This window comes from Lithobates pipiens, unplaced genomic scaffold (genome assembly GCF_037356315.1).
Source record: "Lithobates pipiens isolate NorthernLeopardFrog02 unplaced genomic scaffold, aLitPip1_a1.2 Scaffold_16, whole genome shotgun sequence".
Classification (NCBI taxonomy): domain Eukaryota; kingdom Metazoa; phylum Chordata; class Amphibia; order Anura; family Ranidae; genus Lithobates; species Lithobates pipiens.
Window position 1 is genome coordinate 570,855,433 of NW_027507748.1, and position 19,242 is coordinate 570,874,674.

At 42.4% G+C, this 19,242-nt stretch overlaps 1 protein-coding gene across 1 annotated transcript in view; it reads right to left on the bottom strand.

Annotated features, from left to right (window-relative positions):
* The window catches only part of SCN8A (sodium voltage-gated channel alpha subunit 8), a 323,320-nt gene extending 306,412 nt beyond the window's left edge, over positions 1 to 16,908 (bottom strand). Inside the window, exon 1 of the mRNA XM_077483715.1 lies at positions 16,775 to 16,908. The gene's annotated coding sequence lies outside the window, so the exon portion shown is untranslated. The remainder of the gene's footprint in view (positions 1 to 16,774) is intronic.
* Positions 16,909 to 19,242: the final 2,334 nt, after the last annotated feature.

Consider the following 19,242-nt stretch of genomic DNA (forward strand, 5'->3'; position numbering starts at 1 on the left):
GTGAAATGTTCAAAGCTTGGGATATTATTTTTTTATAACTAAGCCCTGCTATAAACTTCCACACAATGTTATCTCTGACCTGTCTGGTGTGTTCCTTGGACTTCATGATGCTGTTTATTCACTAAGGTTCTCTAACAAACGTCTGAGAGCTTCGCAGAACAGCTGTATGTATACTGAAATTAAATTACACACAGGTGGACTCTATATACTAATTAGGTGACGTCTGAAGGCAATTAGTTCCACTAGATTTTAGTTAGGGGTATCAGAGTAAAGGGGGATGAATACAAATGCACGCCACACTTTTCCGATATTGATTTGTAAAAAAAATTGAAACCATTTATCATTTTCCTTTCACTTCACAATCATGTGCCACTTTGTGTTGGTCACATAAGATCCCAGTAAAATACATTTACGTTTTTGGCTGTAACATGACAAAATGTGGAAAATTTCAAGTAGTATGAAAATGATTTCAAGGCACTGTATATACACGCATGTGTGTTTGAGCTTTGGGGTGCACACCTTAATGCAATAGGCTGCGCACACCAATGATTATAGGAAAGAAGTCAGCAAAGCAGCCCCCCCTATCTGTCGCAAGACAGGGTTAGTTTAAAGGATGTTGGCTTACATGCAACCTGTACAAAAAGTTCTGCAGCATTAATTTGAAGACTATTGCATAGCTGACCTCTTATCAGCTAATTGCTTATTTACAAAAGTAACCGCAATCTTAAGAAACCATGCATTTTCCAAGGGGTCATGTGGAAAAAGCCCAAGACAAATTTGGTGCATAAGGATCTATTTAGCTAGCAAACACATGCTACCTACCAATAGTAAAAATATGGGGCATAAGGCAGACCATTGGCTCCCGCTACTGTCAACCCCAGCCAGTGAGCTAATGAGGAGAGAGTGGGGGGGTGGGGCCAAGCCACGGCTGTGTTTGAATGGACACACAGAGCAGTGGCTCAGGAGTTATCCTGCTTGGGTGCCACCACATCAGTAGCTTATCTATCAGCACCTGATCACACCTAGTCCCTCCACTGCTTTCTGGACAGCACTGTCTCTGTTGCTAAAACCCTCCCCTGCGAGCTGCAGTGGAGGAAGAAAGTGTAAGACACAAATTAGGGAAGACTTGGCTTAGTTAGAAGACAAGGAAGATTCTTATTTTAATTTATGAGGCTTGTAGATCGCATAGAAAATGGATTTGGTACTTGTTAAGACTGTTATACAGGGCCCTTTAGTTGTACTTATATTTAAGTGTTAGGGACTTGTTCACAAATGTGGCAGGCACTAATCTGATCCCTTTTTCTCAACTCCTGATTTAACCCTATAATTGGCATACTACTGCACCGCAATTTCATTTACTGAATGCTGTTGTGGTGCAGTAGAGCTGCATTAGTTATGTTTGGTGGTAGCACCACCCACGATAGCGACATGCTGTTAAGCTTTTATCGTGGCTGTGAATTACAGCATCGGAGCCGTGACTTGTGTACAGCCATGAGAGACTGTATGTTAATGTTCAGGCCAGGGGTTGGGGGGGATGGTAAAATCACGGATCAACCACCTGGTTTCACCACCCCCAACCACAAGTTTGAACGAGCCCTTACAGCACGTTTTTTTTTTTATGAAAAAACATAGTTCTACAGTACATTACCCCAACTTTGATAGTATGCGCAATCCGGTATCTGGTCATGCTAGTACTTTTTTTATTAGACCTCTCTAGAGCTGCACAATTAATTGTCAAGAATCCTTATCAGAATCTTGACTAAAGTGTTTCACAATTCTTTCTATGCAAAGAATTCTATGCAAAGAAAGGAAGAGAAAAACTGGGCAGTCTGCCAACAATCAAAACATTCTTTATCAGTTGAACTTAAATATAAACATTGTAACAATTTGTCAATGAAATAGACTTTGTGTGTAAGGCTCCTTTCACACATGCAGACAGTATGTCTGTATTTCATCCATCCGTTTGCGGATGAAATACGGACATACATGCATTCCTATGGGATAGCGGGTGTCTGCAGATGAACATCCGCAGACACCCGCTATTGTCCGCCTCCGCAATTGTCCGATTCTGCAGACGAAGGATGCTCATCCGATCCCCCATAGAGGAGAGCGGAGAGCTGACAGGGCGGTCCCTGCACAATGTGCCGGAAACCGCTCTGTCCGCCACCAGCTCAACAGGGACAACGGAGCGATCCCCGCTGAGCAAGCGGATCATCACGGAGCGGATCATTACTGATCCTTCCCGTGTGAAAGGGGCCTAAGTGAAAAAATTTTAACCACTAAATCTTTTTCTGACATTTGTTGGTTTCAAGTTTAAAGCATTTTTTTTTTTTTTTTTGCTGGAAAGTTACTTAGAACCCCCAAACATTATGTATTTTTTTAGTAGACACCCTAGAGAATAAAATGGTGGTTGTTGTAATATTTTATGTCACACTGTATTTGCGTAGCAATCTTTCAAATGCATTTTTTTTTAAATACTTAAAAAAAAAAAAACTAACCAGTAAAGTTATCCCTTTTTTGTTTTGTATAATGTGAAAGATTTTACTTCTTTGCAAGAATCGTGATCTTTTTATTCGAAGAAAAAAAATTGTGATTCTCATTTTGGCCAGAATCGTGCAGCTCTAGACCTCTCCTAGATTTGTTGTACAATAAAACGTTACCCTTTTTAAATGTAATTGATATTTTAAGACAGCGCTACAGTCAACGTTGCATTTAATATTTAACCAACTTGCTCACTTTACAATGTGTACAAAAATTGTAGAAAAGCAAAGTTCCACATTATTAAAACTACGACTGTGTCACCCCACGTTTATCCTATCTCAGCAGAGGAACTGAACTTCAAACTTCCTGCTTGCTTCCTCTAGATGTTGGAGAGGATGCCTTGTCTGACCCTCACCCCTGACCTATCCTGACCTATCCTATCTATTGTATTGTTACATTCAAAAATTACAAATGTGCAATTGTTGTTTTCTTTAAACACAGCTTGTGATAGCTTAAAGTGGTTCTAAAGGCTGAAGTTTTTTTTTTTTATCAGCATGCATCCTATGCATAAGTTGTATATCTAGGGGCATTTATACACGTCTTATTGAGTTACCATTCACTACCATATATCACATTATATTTAGATCAGGGTTGAACAGCGCCAAATTCTACTTCATCTATTTATTTACTCCACCCAGGTGGTAGTAACTAGTAGAAGTAGCAGTTCCTTTTCACTTACCCCATTTTGAGGATCGGGGCTGTACAAAACCATTCCACAGAGCATACATTTTTTTTGTATCATTTTAACTTGTACATATGCAAACCTTTTTCAGTAAAAAATAACTAAAAAAACTTTTTGCAACTGACGATCATGGGCAATATGCTGTAAAATGATCCTTACACCTACTGAGAGGATAAAAAATAAATAAAAAAAAAAAACATTCACCCACTATATCGGGGATATGCAATTAGCGGACCTCCAGCTGTTGCAAAACTACAAGTCCCATCATGCCTCTGCCTCTGGGTGTCATGGTTTTGGTTGTCAGAGTCTCGCTATGCCTCATGGGACTTGTAGTTCTGCAACAGCTGGAGGTCCGCTAATTGCATATCCCTGCACTATATAAACTAACTAAATACCAATATGAATATAAAAAGAAACATTAAAAGGTCATTTCTCTTAATAAGGTGAATAAAAGTTAAATAATAAACAAAAGTGAATAAAGTTTAAAGCAAAACATTTGTTGGAAAAAGGATGCACGTCTATAAAAGTATAGAATGTATTTTGTTTCATGCAACAACCAACCAACTTCTCCCTTTTAGTGTTTACATTACACATACACAGTGGAACCTTGGCTTACAAGCATAATCCGTTCCAGGAGAATGTTTGTAATCCAAAGCACTCGTATATCAAAGCGAGTTTCCCCATAGAAGTCAATGGAAACGAAGATAATTCGCTCCACATTGACTTCTATTGCATGCAATACCGCATGTGGCCAGAGGTAGGGGGCATCAGAGACACTCAAATACTCAGAGACCGCTCAGATGCACTCAGAAACCCTCAAAAAGGCTTGGAAATACTGGGGAACAGAGTATTTCTGAGTGTTTCCTGAGTATTTCCGAGTGTTTCCAAAGGGCTCCGAATGGCTCCAAGTGTCAACGGCGCCCCCCGCACCTCTGGCCAAATGAGGTTCTGCACAAGGCAGAGGCTTGACTCCTGCTCGTTTTGTGAGACAACACTTGCAAACAAAGTCAGGATTTTCAAAAAATAATTGCTCATATTGCGAAACGCTCGTTAACCACGTTACTCACAATCCGAGGATCCACTGCACACTATATTGTCAAAAAAAACCTTTGCACCTATAACAGCTTCAACTCTTCTTGGAAGACTGTCCACAAGGTTTAGGAGTGTGTCTATGGGAATGTTTGAGGTCAGGCACTGATGTTAGGAGAGGAGTCCTGGTTCGCAGTTTCCACTCTGTGGTGTAACATTCTGCTGAGCTTATTTTGTATTTTACATTAATTATTTCTGGTATTTTGGATGCTGTTGAACGAGAAGGCAAATCTCTGCCCTAATTAATCCCAAACATGTTCTATCAGGATGAGGCCAGGACTCTGTGCAGGCCAGTCAAGTTCCTCCACCCCAAACTCGCTCATCCATGTCTTTATGAACCTTGCTTTGTGCACTGGTGCACAGTCATGTTGGAACAGGAAGGAGCGATCCCCAAACTGTTCCCACAAAGTTTGGAGCATGAAATTGTCCAAAATGTCTTGGTATGCTGAGGCCTTAAGATTTCCCTTCACTGGAACTAAGGGGCCAAGCCCAACCCCTGAAAAACAATCCCACACTATAATCCCCCATCCACCAGTGTGTACAAAGCAAAGTCCAAAGACGTGGATGAGCTTGAACTGACCTCAATCCGGTAGAACACCTTTGGGATAAATTAGAGCAGAGACTGACTGGCCTTCTCATTCAACAGCATCCAAAACACCAGTAATAATTAATGTAAAATACAAAATAAGCTCAGCAGAATGTTACACTAGCTGTATACAAGCTTTTATTAGGGTGCTATACACTAGTCTAAGCGCTAGATTTCTGGTCAATGGCCACTTGTCAGACACCTTCTCCATCCATGATGGAACCAGAAAGGGCTGCCCCCTTTCTCCCTTACTATACATCCTTACAATGGAACCTCTCTTGCGCTGCATCCATGCGAATTCGAACATAAAAAAGGCATTGAAGTTCATCATCGGGAGTATAAGCTTGCAGCCTTTGCGGACAACATCCTGCTCTTCCTCTCATCCCCGCTGACATCCCTACCCAACCTGATGCAAGTCTTAGAACAATTCCGACTTATCTCAAATTTGTTAAGTAATTCATTATTCAAAATCATTTGCGCTGAACATCTCTCTACCCCCTAATCTAATGCATCAATGCCAGACAAATTTCCCCGTCTGTTGGAAGAAAGATGTCATCAGCTACTTGGGTATCCAACTACCTAGCAGGCTAATGGACTTATACGACAAAAACTTTATGTCAGAACTAAAAACTTTACAAGACCTCCTTAGGTGGAATGCGCCCACCATCTCCTGGTTTGGATGGATGAGCATCCATCCTAAAAATTATGGTGCTCAACCCACATTCTGTATAAACTGCAGATAATCCCAAACCACCTGCCACCTTCCTTTTTTGCAGCTTATAAAAGAATGTGCAGGGCCTTCCTACGGGGATCAAAGAAGGCACAAATTAGATGGGCAAAAGTGGTGCTGCCAAAGTCTGGTGGTGGCATTGGCCTTCCTGACTTGCAGAGAGACTACTGGGCTACCCAGTTAGCCCAGGTAGAGGATTGGAGGATTCACACCCGATGTAAGGGATGGGTACTCCTGGAGCAATTGACTGCAGGAATCGAACTCTGGTTCCCTGGTTCTCTAAAAAACATATAACACCTGACATCCAGTCACACCCTCTTATTGGAGCAACCCTGCATGTCTTTGATAGGGCCTGTAAAGTCCACACGATATCAGCCAAAGACTGTGCGATTACCCCTATTAAAGGGAACCCAGATTTTAATCCAGGGGTGGCCAAGGCCTACTTGTGAGCAGAATGGCCTTATACAGAGATGCAAGCCAAACATTTCTTTTCCAGGGGCAGGTTCCTCCCTCAGAGATAGCTTGCAGCCCTATAATTTACCAAATCCTTCTCTTTTTGGGTTTACCTACAACTAAAACACTATCTAGACAACCCAGCGACTAGGGAAAGCTTGACAAAAGCCCCTACCATCTTCATATTACTATGCTCTAGCTCATCTCCCATGTGGCATGTGATATCAGTACTTTATGGGAGGCCCAACCAGACACTGTGATACCGGAAACCAGCTGGGATTGCATTCATCTATACATCCATAAAGTATCACTGAATGTGCACACCCAGGAGAATGGGTATAAGAGTAAAAGGCAGTGGTATAAGACACCGCAATTGCCTCATAATTTCATACCCACAGTCTCCGATTGATGCTGGAGATGTGGCCAAACTACCTTCCTTCACATATGGTGGACGTGCCCACTGATTCAGCCATACTGGCGGAAGGTGCATGATGCAATGACTGCGATCTCTTTGCTCCCACTGGAGTTCTCACCAGCACAGTACCTCCATCTTTCCAAACTACCCAAGAAAAGATACTATAAATCAGTGGCTATTTATATGATAAAACGCTGCTAGGATATGCTTACCGGTTCATTGGAGGTCCACATCGATCCCTTCAATTAAATGGGCGTCGCGCACCACATTGCAGTGATAGAGGAGCTGATCTATACTACCCAAGACAGGATCTCAAGCTTCTCGACTGTATGGGAAGCCTGGTTTAAATACCAAAATTCTCAAGGATACCCAGATCTGGTGAAAGATAGTGGTTAACTGGCGTTCCACGGGCATTTTCTGTTATAGATATAATCTGATGGCACTGAGGGCATTTACATTCTAAATATTTCACTGAAAAGAGTAGATGGAGAGGGTAGCTGGTGGCCATCCCACCCCCTCTCCTATCATTAACCTCTCCTTACACTCCTCCCCACCCCTTCTCCCTCTTTCTTTTCCCCATCTCCTCTCCCTTCCTTATCCCCCCTAAATGATTCCCAACAGGTAGAGAGTTTGGAGTGAGTGACTGACATGTCGACAGGCACCTGCAATACCTTACACAAACTTTACAATTTAAGAACGTCTTAAAGTGCTCTTTATGTCTTGTCATGTCATGTCGATATTAGTTATACCTTATGCAGGGAGTACCTTGTCGAATATGTTGCTGATGTGTAATCTTTGTTTGTACTCCAGTTGGAGCCTTACCCTTTTGTAATGATACATCTGTAACGTCTCCCAATATCTCCAATAAAAATCTTTATGGAAAAAAAAAAAAGAATATACTGTATATAATATATATATGTGATTTAAACTTTTCTGGTTTCTTCCTGGTCTTTTTTCCAGGCCTAGGCAAATGGTTTCATACATCCCAGGAGTCTTCATGCCTGCATGCCTGAGCTAAGAGATGCTCGATTCCAAGAAGTAAATGCTACATGAATCATCTGTCCTTACTCAAATCTGTAGCACAAAAATGTTATTAGGGGGGTATTTTTCAAAGTGGTTTCTCAGCAAAATAAAGCATGAGGGGATGAATGGATGGGCGAGTTTGTTTTGAGTATTACAATTAATTAAATAAAGTTTTTGGTTTGTGGTGCTCAGATGCAGTGCAGTTCCAATTTAAGAATCATTGTAGACTTAGTAGCTCACCAATTCGTTTTACTTTTTGCCTGGAATTGTCCATCAATAACTGTAAAATATGAAACATTCGATCGACTTGAGCTATGAAACTTTGGATGGAATTGCAATCTTAACATTAGTCATGGTGGCCATGGTTTATTTTCCAGAGGTTTAGCCCTATAGAATGTGTGATGCCACATACACACGACTGGACTTTCCAGCAGAAAAGGTCAGACGGAATCATTTCACCGGATATTCCGATCGTGAGTGGGCTTCATCTGACTTTTTTTTCAAAAATTCTGACGGACCTAAAAATAGAACATGTTTTAAATCTTTCCGACTGAATCAATTCCTATCGGGAAAACTGTTCGCCTGTATGCTATTCCGATGGACCAAACACGACTCTAGCTATTGGCTACTGACTATTGAACGTCCTTTTCTAGTCCCGTCATAGGTCATTTCATTCTAAACGAACGGACTTTGGTGTGATCGTGTGTAGGCAAGTCCGTTTCAGCAGAACTCTGTCGGAACTCCGTCAGAAAGACCGTCAAAGTTTATTCTGACGTAAAGTCCGGTCGTGTGTATGCAGCATTACTCATCTATGGTGCAGGACCTGTAGGTTTCCAGGCTAATTACAGACATTTATGTTTTATTGAGAAGAGATAAGGAGGTGATGGGTTTCTTTTTCCACTTGCCGACCGCAATATGTATCTATTGTAAGCTATCAGCCATAACCCCGGTAATTTTTTTCAACCGGCGGCTGGCATTCTCATAAAAGCAGTCTGAGCGGTTAATTAGCTGTTGGATCAGCAGCGGGAGGAGACACCCACACCGCCCCTTCCGTCGCTCGCCAGTGTTTCTTGGGCATACAGTTTTCACTGGCGCACCCGAGAAATGATCCAACGGTGAGGTCGGCTGATCACAGATCACAGAGGCTGACAGAGACCAGATCATCTCTGATTGCCTCTATGGCCTTGGAGGATTTCACTTTCTGCCTAGGGCGGAAGTAAACAATTTTTTTTTTTATCTTTTGATTTTAAGGTAAAGGACATATTTGGAGTCTTTTTGACTCCAGATCTCTCCATAAAGAGGAGCTGTCATCCTTATTTTTATTACAAGGGATGCTTACGTTCCTTGTAATAAGAAAAAAATAATGATGAAAAAAGATTAAAAGGCACAGTGTAAAAATAAAATAAATAAGGAAAAAAAATGTAAGCGCCCCCCATCCCTCCATGCATGTGAGGTATCGGCGCAAACATTAGAGCAAGAGCAATCTTTCTAGTGATGGACCTCCTCTGTAACTCTTAGCCCTTGTACACACGGTCGGAGATTCTGACGGAATGTGTCCTATCGGACCGTTTTGTTGGATAATCTGGCTGTGTGTGATCTCCATCGGACTGTTTCCGTCGGAGTATCCGCCGGACCAAGTTTTCCAACTTGTCCGTAAAATTTTCCAACAAAATGCTCTGATCGGACATACTCCGATCATGTGTAGCCTACTCCGACGGACAAAGTGCCACGCATGCTCAGATCACATTCCTAGACCAAAGCCATTGGCTACTAGCCTGAATGTAGTCCCGTCGTAACGAAATAACGTCGTCACGTTATGTACAATCGGATTTTCCAACAACTTTGTCCGACCATGTGTATGCAACAGTTTCGGACAAAATCCATCCGACAAAATCTGTCGGACAAAATCCAACGGATTTGGTTATCAGAATGTCCGACCATGTGTATAAGGGCTAACCTGTAAATTTTTTACAGCGTCTCCTATGGAGATTTTTAAGTACCATTGTTTGTCGCCATTCCACAAGCGTTTGCAATATTAAAGCGCGGCATGTTAGATATCCATTTACTTAGCATAACATCATCTTTCATATTATACAAAAAAATTGTGGGTATATATATATATATTTTTTTTTTTTTTTTTCTTTTTAATTAAAGTGTATTTTATCCAAAAAAAATATGGTTTTGAAAAACTGCTGCACAAATACCGTGTAGCAAAAAAAGAAAATTGCAATGATCACCATTTTATTCCCTAGGGTATCTGCTAAAAAAAAAAAATTTTTATATATATATATATATATATATATATATATATATATATATATATATATATATATATATATATATATATATATATATATATATATATATATATATATATATATTTTATATGTTTGGGGGTTATAAGCAATTTTCCTGGAAAAAATACTGAGTTAAGCTTGTACACAAAAAGTGCCAGAAAAAGCTTGGTCTTTAAGTGTCTATAGTCAGCAATGGATTGGGGGGTTAATATGTGAGTGTTAGGTTATGGTCTGGAAGAGGGATAGACATAAGGGTAACTGTTAACACTGATTTGTATCAGTGAATTGTATCTGATTTGTAACCTGTCATGTGGGTATCTGCAGACATTTAAAGTGGTTATGCCCTTACATATACCCAGTGAAGTGACCGGATCCAGGTGATACACAGAGATGAAACAAACCCTCCTGCATAAGCGGTGTATCTGCAGGTTTAACTTCTCTACACCTGTTCAAACTCCAAAATGTATAAAGCTGGTCTCAGCTGTTAGAAAACTGGGGACAGAGAGCTGAAATTACACACTGCAGAGATTCAGATATTAGTGAGAAGAGCTATGAGAGCTGATTGGAGGGAAGGGATCCACCGACCCCCCTTTCACACAACACAGGAACAGAGTTGAGACTATCAATCACAGGCTGTGTACAGGAGATCCCTCACCGTTTTTCTCTTGGCGACAGATGTGACTCACGCAGATAGCAGAGGAGAGCAGACATAAGCAGAGATAACAGAGATGACATCTAGTGCTCTGGATTTAGACAGGTACACACTTTAGAGGGATATGCTTTGTTCATATTTCATGTCAGAGATATAAAATCACTTTAAAGCAGACAACTCTGAAAAAGAAAATGCACCCCCTTGATTACTTGTTTAAAAATAAAATAAAATCTGTTAACTATTAACCTTTCAATTTATACAGGCACCTTCTAGGTCCCATTGGCCATCTCCTTTGCTGATATTTATAGTTGTGAGCTACAACCAGAAATTGGTTCTGTGTGACGCAGAGGCATTGCCACTGCTTGAGCAGCCATTAAGCTTGAGCAAAAACTAAACTGGAGAACTATTTAAAAGAGTTAAAATTGATATTAAAGGCATTTTTTTTAAATAACAAATGTGTTATACTTATCTACTCCACAATGGTTTTGCACAGAGCAGCCCTGATCCTCCTTTTCCTCCTGGCTCTTGCTCTTCTCTGATTGTCCCCATAACAAGCTGCTTGCTATGGGGACATTCACGCATGCTCACACCTGAGCCTCTCTCTGTGTGTGCATAAGACACATAGAACCCAGCTTGGCACCACCCTCCACTCCCTCCTCACTGGCTGTGATCGAAAGTAGCTGGGGCCAATGAGAAAGCAGAGACCCGGGGGAGCAGCTGCTCTTGTGCACCTCGTTGGATCATAAATCGGCCTTAGATAAGTATTGGGGAGCTACAAACTGAAGGAAAAAGAAAACCTCAGCCTTTAGAACCCCTTTACGAAAAACTGAGACAAGAGAACTTCAGAAAATAGAAATGGACTTCAGTATGAGATCTGCAAGTATGCTTTTAAATGAAAAAGAATATATTTGCTGTTTTTGTGACATGCTACCTACATCCAGAAACAAATATTTAATTTTTGAGTAGTTGCAAGCAAGCTGAATCACCTTTTGATTACTTGCATCTCAGAAGCTCCAGCAACAACACATGCCTACTAGAATTTCCAGCATCTCTTTTATACAATGGATTCCCAATCATTTTAAATGAAACAAAACAGAGATTTCAGATACAAGAGGCTGCCAGTCTTGCTATACAGCCTTACTGGAGACCGTAGAGACACAAATAACTGCAGGGGAATTTCACCGCTGGAGGCTTCCGGAAAAGGAAACCAGTGGCTATTTAAACCTCCAAAAAGTAAAACTTGAGTTGTATAAAGTACAAAATCAACTAATATTTATGTATAAAGTGCTTGATGCACAAAGATATTTCATTATCTTATATAGTGATAAAACGAGTCATAAGTGATAAAACTAAACTAGGAATATAAAACTAATCTAAAAGTTGAGCTGATGCTACACAATTACACACAATGAAAATGAAATATGAGGCAACCAACTTATGAAATTATTCTTACAGGCAGATATACCCGCATAAGTAACCTTTACAGACTAAGAAAAAGACACAAGAAGCCACTTATGTTTCTACCTAGAAAGTAGAAAGAGTCCTAAGCTAGTAAGGATAAATATCACCAGTGTTGGCTAAACGAGATAAGAAACCGAAGAGTGAATTATTCAACTGTTTCACAACTATAATTGACATTTTGGAAAAGGATAAATCAGGAATCAGCTCTGGAAAAAAATGTGACCCATAACCATCTTTAACCATAAACTAAACATAAGTTTCCCACAACTTTTTTTCATATTATATATATGGCAGAAAACACACCCACTAAGGCTTCCATGTCTAACTTTTCCTTTCTACAAATTTTTAGAATATTCATGAAGGAATATTGGGTGTCATATTTTAGTATATCCCTTTATAACACACTTCTACTTCAGTCATGTGTTTATTATGGATTCATTCTTTTTTACTAAAGTTTCCCAACACTGAGCTTCCCTGCTACTTTATTTGCATAGTATCTGCAAAAACAGCGGCAGTGGTATTCATATTGTATAACACAAATTTAACCTTTAATTGGGTATGACAATAACACACAATATATTTGTGTATGTGGGTGGTGCATGTGTCTCTATACCTTTTAAATTCTATATATTATTTTAAAATAAAAAGGCCAGTTTTGCTGTATGGATATGGAAAAGGCCAAAAGCAGTGAAACAGTACAACTGTAGAACAGTAAAACCAAGAGATGTAGTGTCCACATTTAAATATAATGGTTTTAGTCATAAATATAAACTGGCCATCTAGAGTCATACTTTCTACTGGAATAATTGCAAAATTTAGAAGTTCAATAAAACAACTCTTACAAATAGATATACATCCATTAAGCGTCTATACAAACATGTAATGATGACTAAAGGTGCTCATTCAGCACAATGCTTGTAAGTCTGCATTCTTAAAGAGCTATCCATTCAGCACCATGCTGCAAAGAAGTCTGTCTTTATGAAGCTGTCCATTCAGGATGAAGCTGCAAGGCAACTCGTTTTTATAAAGCTGTGCATTCAGGACCATGCTGCAAGGCAGCCAGGCTGTATAAAGCTGTCTATTCAGCAACATGCTGCAAGGCGGCCAGTCATTATAGAGCTGCCTAATGAGCAGCATAGTGCAAGGTAGCCAGTCTTTATAGAGCTGTCTAATGGGCAATATGCTGCAAGGTAGCCAGTCTTTATGGAATTGTAAATTCAGCAGTATTCTAAAAGGAAACCTGTCTGTGTGGACCTGTCCATGCTGCAAGGTAGCCAGTCTTAATGGAGTTGTCCATTCAGCACTATGCTACAAGACAATCAGTCTTTAGAAATCTGTCTATTCAGTACTATGCTAAAAGGCAGCCGGTCTGTATGGAGCTGTTCATTCAACACCATGCTAAAAGGCAGTCAGTTTTTATGGAACTGTGCTTTGGACAGACTGGGGTAGATTCACTTAGGGCAAATAGAGAGTACCCAATCACATGCAAGGAAAATAAAAAATATTTTTTAAAAAACAGCATTTTTGCTTGCACACAATTGGATGATGGAAGTCAGCAGAGCTTCTGCTCATTTACTAAGCTCTGGAGCAACTGCACTTGTAGAGTGCAAGTGTACTTTGCAAAGTGCACAGTCTTTTTCCCTTTACTAAATCAACCCCATAGTCTTTATGGAGTTGTCCAGTCAGGAGCATGCTACAAGACAATCAGTCTTTACGAAGCTGTCCATTCTACACTATGCTAAAAGGCAACCAGTTTATATGGAACTGTCCTTTGAACAGATAACTCTTTATGGAGTTGGCCATTCAGCACCATGCTATATAGTGGCCAGTCTTTATGGAGTTGTCCATTGAACGGATAGTCTTTATAAAGTTGTCAATTCAGCACTATGCTAAATAGCAGTCAGTCTATATGGAGCTGTCCATTCAACACTACCCTGTAATCTTCCCAGTCTTTATGAAGTTTCCAATTGAACAGCTAAGTCTTTATGGGGCTGTACAATTCAGCACCATGCTACAAGGCAGCCAGTGGAGATATCCATTCAGCACCATGCTGCCAGGTAGCTACTCTCTATGGAGCTGTCCATTCAGCACCATGCCACAAGTCTTTATGTAGTTGTCTATTGCACGGTTATTCTGTATGGAGCTGTCCATTCAGCACCACCCTACAAGTCTGTATGGAGCTGTCCATGGCACGGTTGGCCTGTGGGGAGCTGTCCTTTCAGCACCAAGCTGTAGGTGTTTAAAGAGCTGTCCATAGTACGCTCAATCTGTATGGAGCTGTCCATTCAGCACCACACCGCACGTCTGTATGGATTCCTCCACCATGCTCTCAGGAAATCATACAAAAGCAAGCGGGGCCAATATTAGATATTATCCCTACATGACACTTCAATTACTTTGTTCAAAAGGTTAAACTTAATTGGTTGCTACAGGCAACTACTCCACTCCTTTACACCATCTCTTAAATAAGCCTTCCAATCCTCCTGGGATCCCTTCCCACCTAATGACAGTTGTAGGAATCACCATTCTAGGGACAGGGACTACACACCGGCCTGCATGTGACCAAACATCCATTCCTTTCTTACACTCCAGCACACAATGACTTATCCATGTCTTTTGTAGGTGAATAAAAGGGACGGGAAGACATCCTCCATGTAGTCTATAGACAGGGAAAGGTATGTCGGTTTTTGAAATGAAGTGACAAGCAGAAATCATGGCTGTAGATAATGCATGATGCAACCAGGAGCTGAATGCAGTTACATTTACATTACTTTACATCGAATATGCTGTGTATCAGGAACTTGTGCAGCGAATGTGCTGTGTATCAGGAACTTCTGCAGTGAATGTGCTATGTGTGTCATGGTCTTGGCCAGTGAATGTGCTGTGTGTCAGGAACTTGTGCAGCGAATGTTCTGTGTGTTAGGAACTTGTGCAGCGAATGTTCTGTGTGTCAGGAACTTGTGCAGTGAATGTGCTATGTGTCAGGAACTTGTGCAGCAAATGTGCTGTGTGTGTCAGGAACTTGTGCAGTGAATGTGCTGTGTGTCAGGAACTTGTGCAGCGAATGTGCTATGTGTGTCAGGAACTTGTGTGTCGAATGTGCTATGTGTGTCAGGAACTTGTGTGTCGAATGTGTTGTGTGTGTCAGGAACTTGTGTGTCGAATGTGCTGTGTGTGTCAGGAACTTGTGTGTCGAATGTGCTGTGTGTGTCAGGAACTTGTGCAGTGAATGTGCTGTGTGTGTCAGGAACTTGTGCAGTGAATGTGCTGTGTGTGTCAGGAACTTGTGCAGCGAATGTGCTGTGTGTGTCAGGAACTTGTGCAGCGAATGTTCTATGTGTGTCAGGAACTTGTGCAGCGAATGTTCTATGTGTGTCAGGAACTTGTGCAGTGAATGTGCTATGTGTCAGGAACTTGTGCAGCGAATGTGCTGTGTGTGTCAGGAACTTGTGCAGCGAATGTGCTGTGTGTGTCAGGAACTTGTGCAGTGAATGTGCTGTGTGTGTCAGGAACTTGTGCAGTGAATGTGCTATGTGTGTCAGGAACTTGTGTGGCGCATGTGCTGTGTGTGTCAGGAACTTGTGCAGTGAATGTGCTGTGTGTGTCAGGAACTTGTGCAGTGAATGTGTTGTGTGTGTCAGGAACTTGTGCAGCGAATGTGCTGTGTGTGTCAGGATATGCAATCTGCTGGCCTGGGACACGTGTGCTCTCAGCCGGCGATGGTGTCATTTCTGTGCACACCATGACACCCAGCCATCCACATCCTAGACACAGGCAGGGACGCCGCTGGCCTGTGTGCAGGCATTGCCATTGCAGAACATAAGGGCCACAGGAAAAAATACTGCAGTGTATAGGAGCGGGTTATCTATCCGACACACTTCTCTAGAAGAAGCCTACACATAGTCACTGCAAAACTCAGCCTGAGCCCCCCCAGCCAGCATTATTACTGATCACTACAAGAGAAAGCAATAATAAAATAACAGCAGAGCGCAGAGCATGCAGGACTGTGCCCACCTACCACACCCGCAATCCTCACACCCTGTGTACACAGGAGGGGGGTCCCCAGCCCCGAAGTCGTGCAGCAGCACCTCCTTCCAGGATCAGACCCCCATCCCCTGCACATAGCATGGAACGGGTGGGGCTGGGAGGGAAAGTGATGACACCTTGTGATCCTCTGTAGCCGCACTAATGGTGCTGGGGGGGGGGGGGTCATGGTGTGAAGACCCCCGCCCCCCCCCCTTTTATCCCCAGGGCACTGACAGGTGTATGTCAGGGGGGCTTTCACCATGATCACCTTTCTCAAGGATGGAAGGGTAATAGAAGGGATGGAGGGGGGCACTGAATTTAAAGGGAGGGGGGGTCCCTAAAAGGATAGCACCCCACTTAGAACCCCCAAGTGTGGGGGGGGGGGGGGTGATGGTGAAGATGATGGCATTTCAGCAGGGACGGGGTTAAACAGCAAAGGTAGGGGGTGAGGGGGCAGCACAGGTGATCCACTTGAGTAGCTACTTGGTGACCCCCCCATGATGAGCCCCATTCCCCATGCAGCAGTGCCCCCGAGGTGCCCGGGGATCAGGGCTGCAGTGTGGAGCTCCATACTAAGCTATGAACCGGCCCGGTTATAGTCGGGGCAGCCAGCGGGGAAGTTGAGGGCAGAAACGTCTCTGCGGCAAAGAGCCGGTGCTGAGTCTACCCTCCCCCCATCCCGGGCCCCGAGCACCAGCAAGCCAGCACTCTACTCCAGCGGAGTCCCAGCCTCAGCCTGTCCCAGGTCTTCCCCACCGCACACCCTGCCTCTGCTAGACCTTTCTCCCCCGCTCCGCATCGCATCCCAGTCACACTTACTTGCTTGGCTCTAGCGGGAGTCCCTGCAGGCGCCGCCGGACTGCAGAGGTGGGGAGGCTGCAGCAGGAGGAACTGCGGCCGTCGCCATCTTGGAGCCTCCGCAGCGCGCGCCGGTGTTATGCCAAACAAGGCATCCCCGGCATCCTTCCAGACGTGCCCGTGCCGGCCGCTGGGAGGTACCGGCGGGGGCTGTGAGATCAGTGGAGGAGCCGCTCACTTACATGCTATCAGCAAAGCTGCCGGTGCACTAAATCTTCAGCCACACACACCACAAGGTTACCCCTCATAGGTCTCACCTACATACATAGCCATATCCGCCTACACCATGGATTAACCCTTCCATAGCTCCTGGAACCCTTTCACTACTTACTACCAATATAAATATCTATAAAACATAAATGTATACAATTGATAAAAATACTAAAACTACCTAGGTCCATCTAATAGGGCCCAGGGCAGCTGCCCCTTTTGCCCTGCCTTAAAAACAGCCCTGTGTAGGTCCACGGTGTGGGATCTTCTGGACACTCTAGGAATGGAGGAAGTGGTTACACATGTCTTGAACATGGCCAAACAAGTCTAGCTGACTAATGAGTCCACCATGAGACTAACTACTACTAGATATACAAAGACCCACATAAATCTGATGAACCCTCTTAAGTCTCTCCTACATACATAGCCATATCCTCCTGCACCATGGATTAACATTTCCATAACTCTAGGAACCCTTTCACTACTTACTACCAATATAAATATCTATAAAACATAAATGTATGCAATTGCTAAAAGGACTAAAACTACCTAGGTCCATCTGATACATATGTCCATGGTGGGGGATCTTCTGGATACTCTAGGAACTGAGGAAGTGGCTACTAATGTCTTCAACTTGGCAGAGCAAGTCCACCTAATAAGCCAACCATGTGACTACTACTAGATATACTATGACCCACATAAACCTGGTGAACCTTCACAGACATACTGTAGGTCCATGGTGGGGGATCTTCTAGACACTCTAGGAATGGAGGAAGTGGCTACACATGTCTTGAACTTGGCCAAACAAGTCTAGCTGACGAATGAGTTCACCATGAGACTAACTACTACTAGATATACAAAGACCCACGTAAACCTGATGAACCCTCTTAAGTCTCTCCTGCATACATAGCCATATCCTCCTGCACCATGGAGTAACCCTCCAATAACTCTGGGAACTCTTTCACTACTTACTATCAATATAAATGTCTACAAAGACTCACATAAAACCTGATGAACCCTCTTAAGTCTCTCCTATATAAATAGCCATATCCTCCTGCACCATGGAGTAACCCTCCCATAACTCTGTGAACCTTTCACTACTTACTATCAATATAAATGTCTACAAAGCCCCACGTAAACCTGATGAACCCTCTTAAGTCTCTCCTACATACATAGTCATATCATCCTGCACCATGCATTAACTCTCCCATAACTCTGGGAACCCTTTCACTACTTACTATCAATCTAAAAATCTATAAAACATAAATGTATGCATTTGCTAAAAAGGCTAAAACTACCTATTTTCATGTATGTCCATGGTGGGGGATCTTCTGGACACTCTAGTAACTGAAGAAGGGACTACAAATATCTTCAACTTAGCAGAACAAGTCCAGCTAATAAGTCAACCATGTGGTCAACTACTACTAAATATACTATGACCCACATAAACCTGATGAACCTTCACAGACATACTGTATGTCCATGGAGGGGAATCTTCTTCCACGCTAGGAACTGAGGAAGTGGTACAAATGTCTTCAACTTGACAGAACAAGTCCAGCTGACTAATAAGCCCACCATGAGACCAACTACTACTAGATATGACCCACATAAAACTGATGAACCTTCACAGACATATGTCCATCAAATCCAGCCACTCCCAACTATTGCACCCTTGGGTCACAGGAAAGCCAACCCTGCCTCAAGTAAAAATATTTCTCCCTGACATCGTATAAGCATTCAGATCAAAATCACCAACAAAATATTGCCATACTATAAGTTTGGATATGAGTTGGAAGAGAGTCAGCCAGTCAAGCCTTTTTCAACCAGGGTAGCTTGTGGCTTCTTCAGGGGTGCCTAAAAAATGATCAAAAAAATGTATACAAGCCAGTAGGTGGATGAAGCATGCCTTTTATTTACACAATGCCACAGGTTTTCATTATGCACCATGACAACTTTCTAGACACTGACATCCTAACAACCAATGAAGTCTTCAGTTAATAAGGAGGATGTCTGTCGCCTCCACAGCATCCTTGTTTAACCCTCCTCTGCCCCTCTCCCTCAGCACTGGGGTCACATTAGCTGACTGATGGAGAGGAATTAAGGGAAAAGAGAAACATGGGAATACTAATCAGTACCAGTATGCAAAAGTGTATTTGCTTTGGAAGAAAAAAAATCACCTCTAACGTTAGGTGTCCTACGTGTGGATGTTGCTACATTAT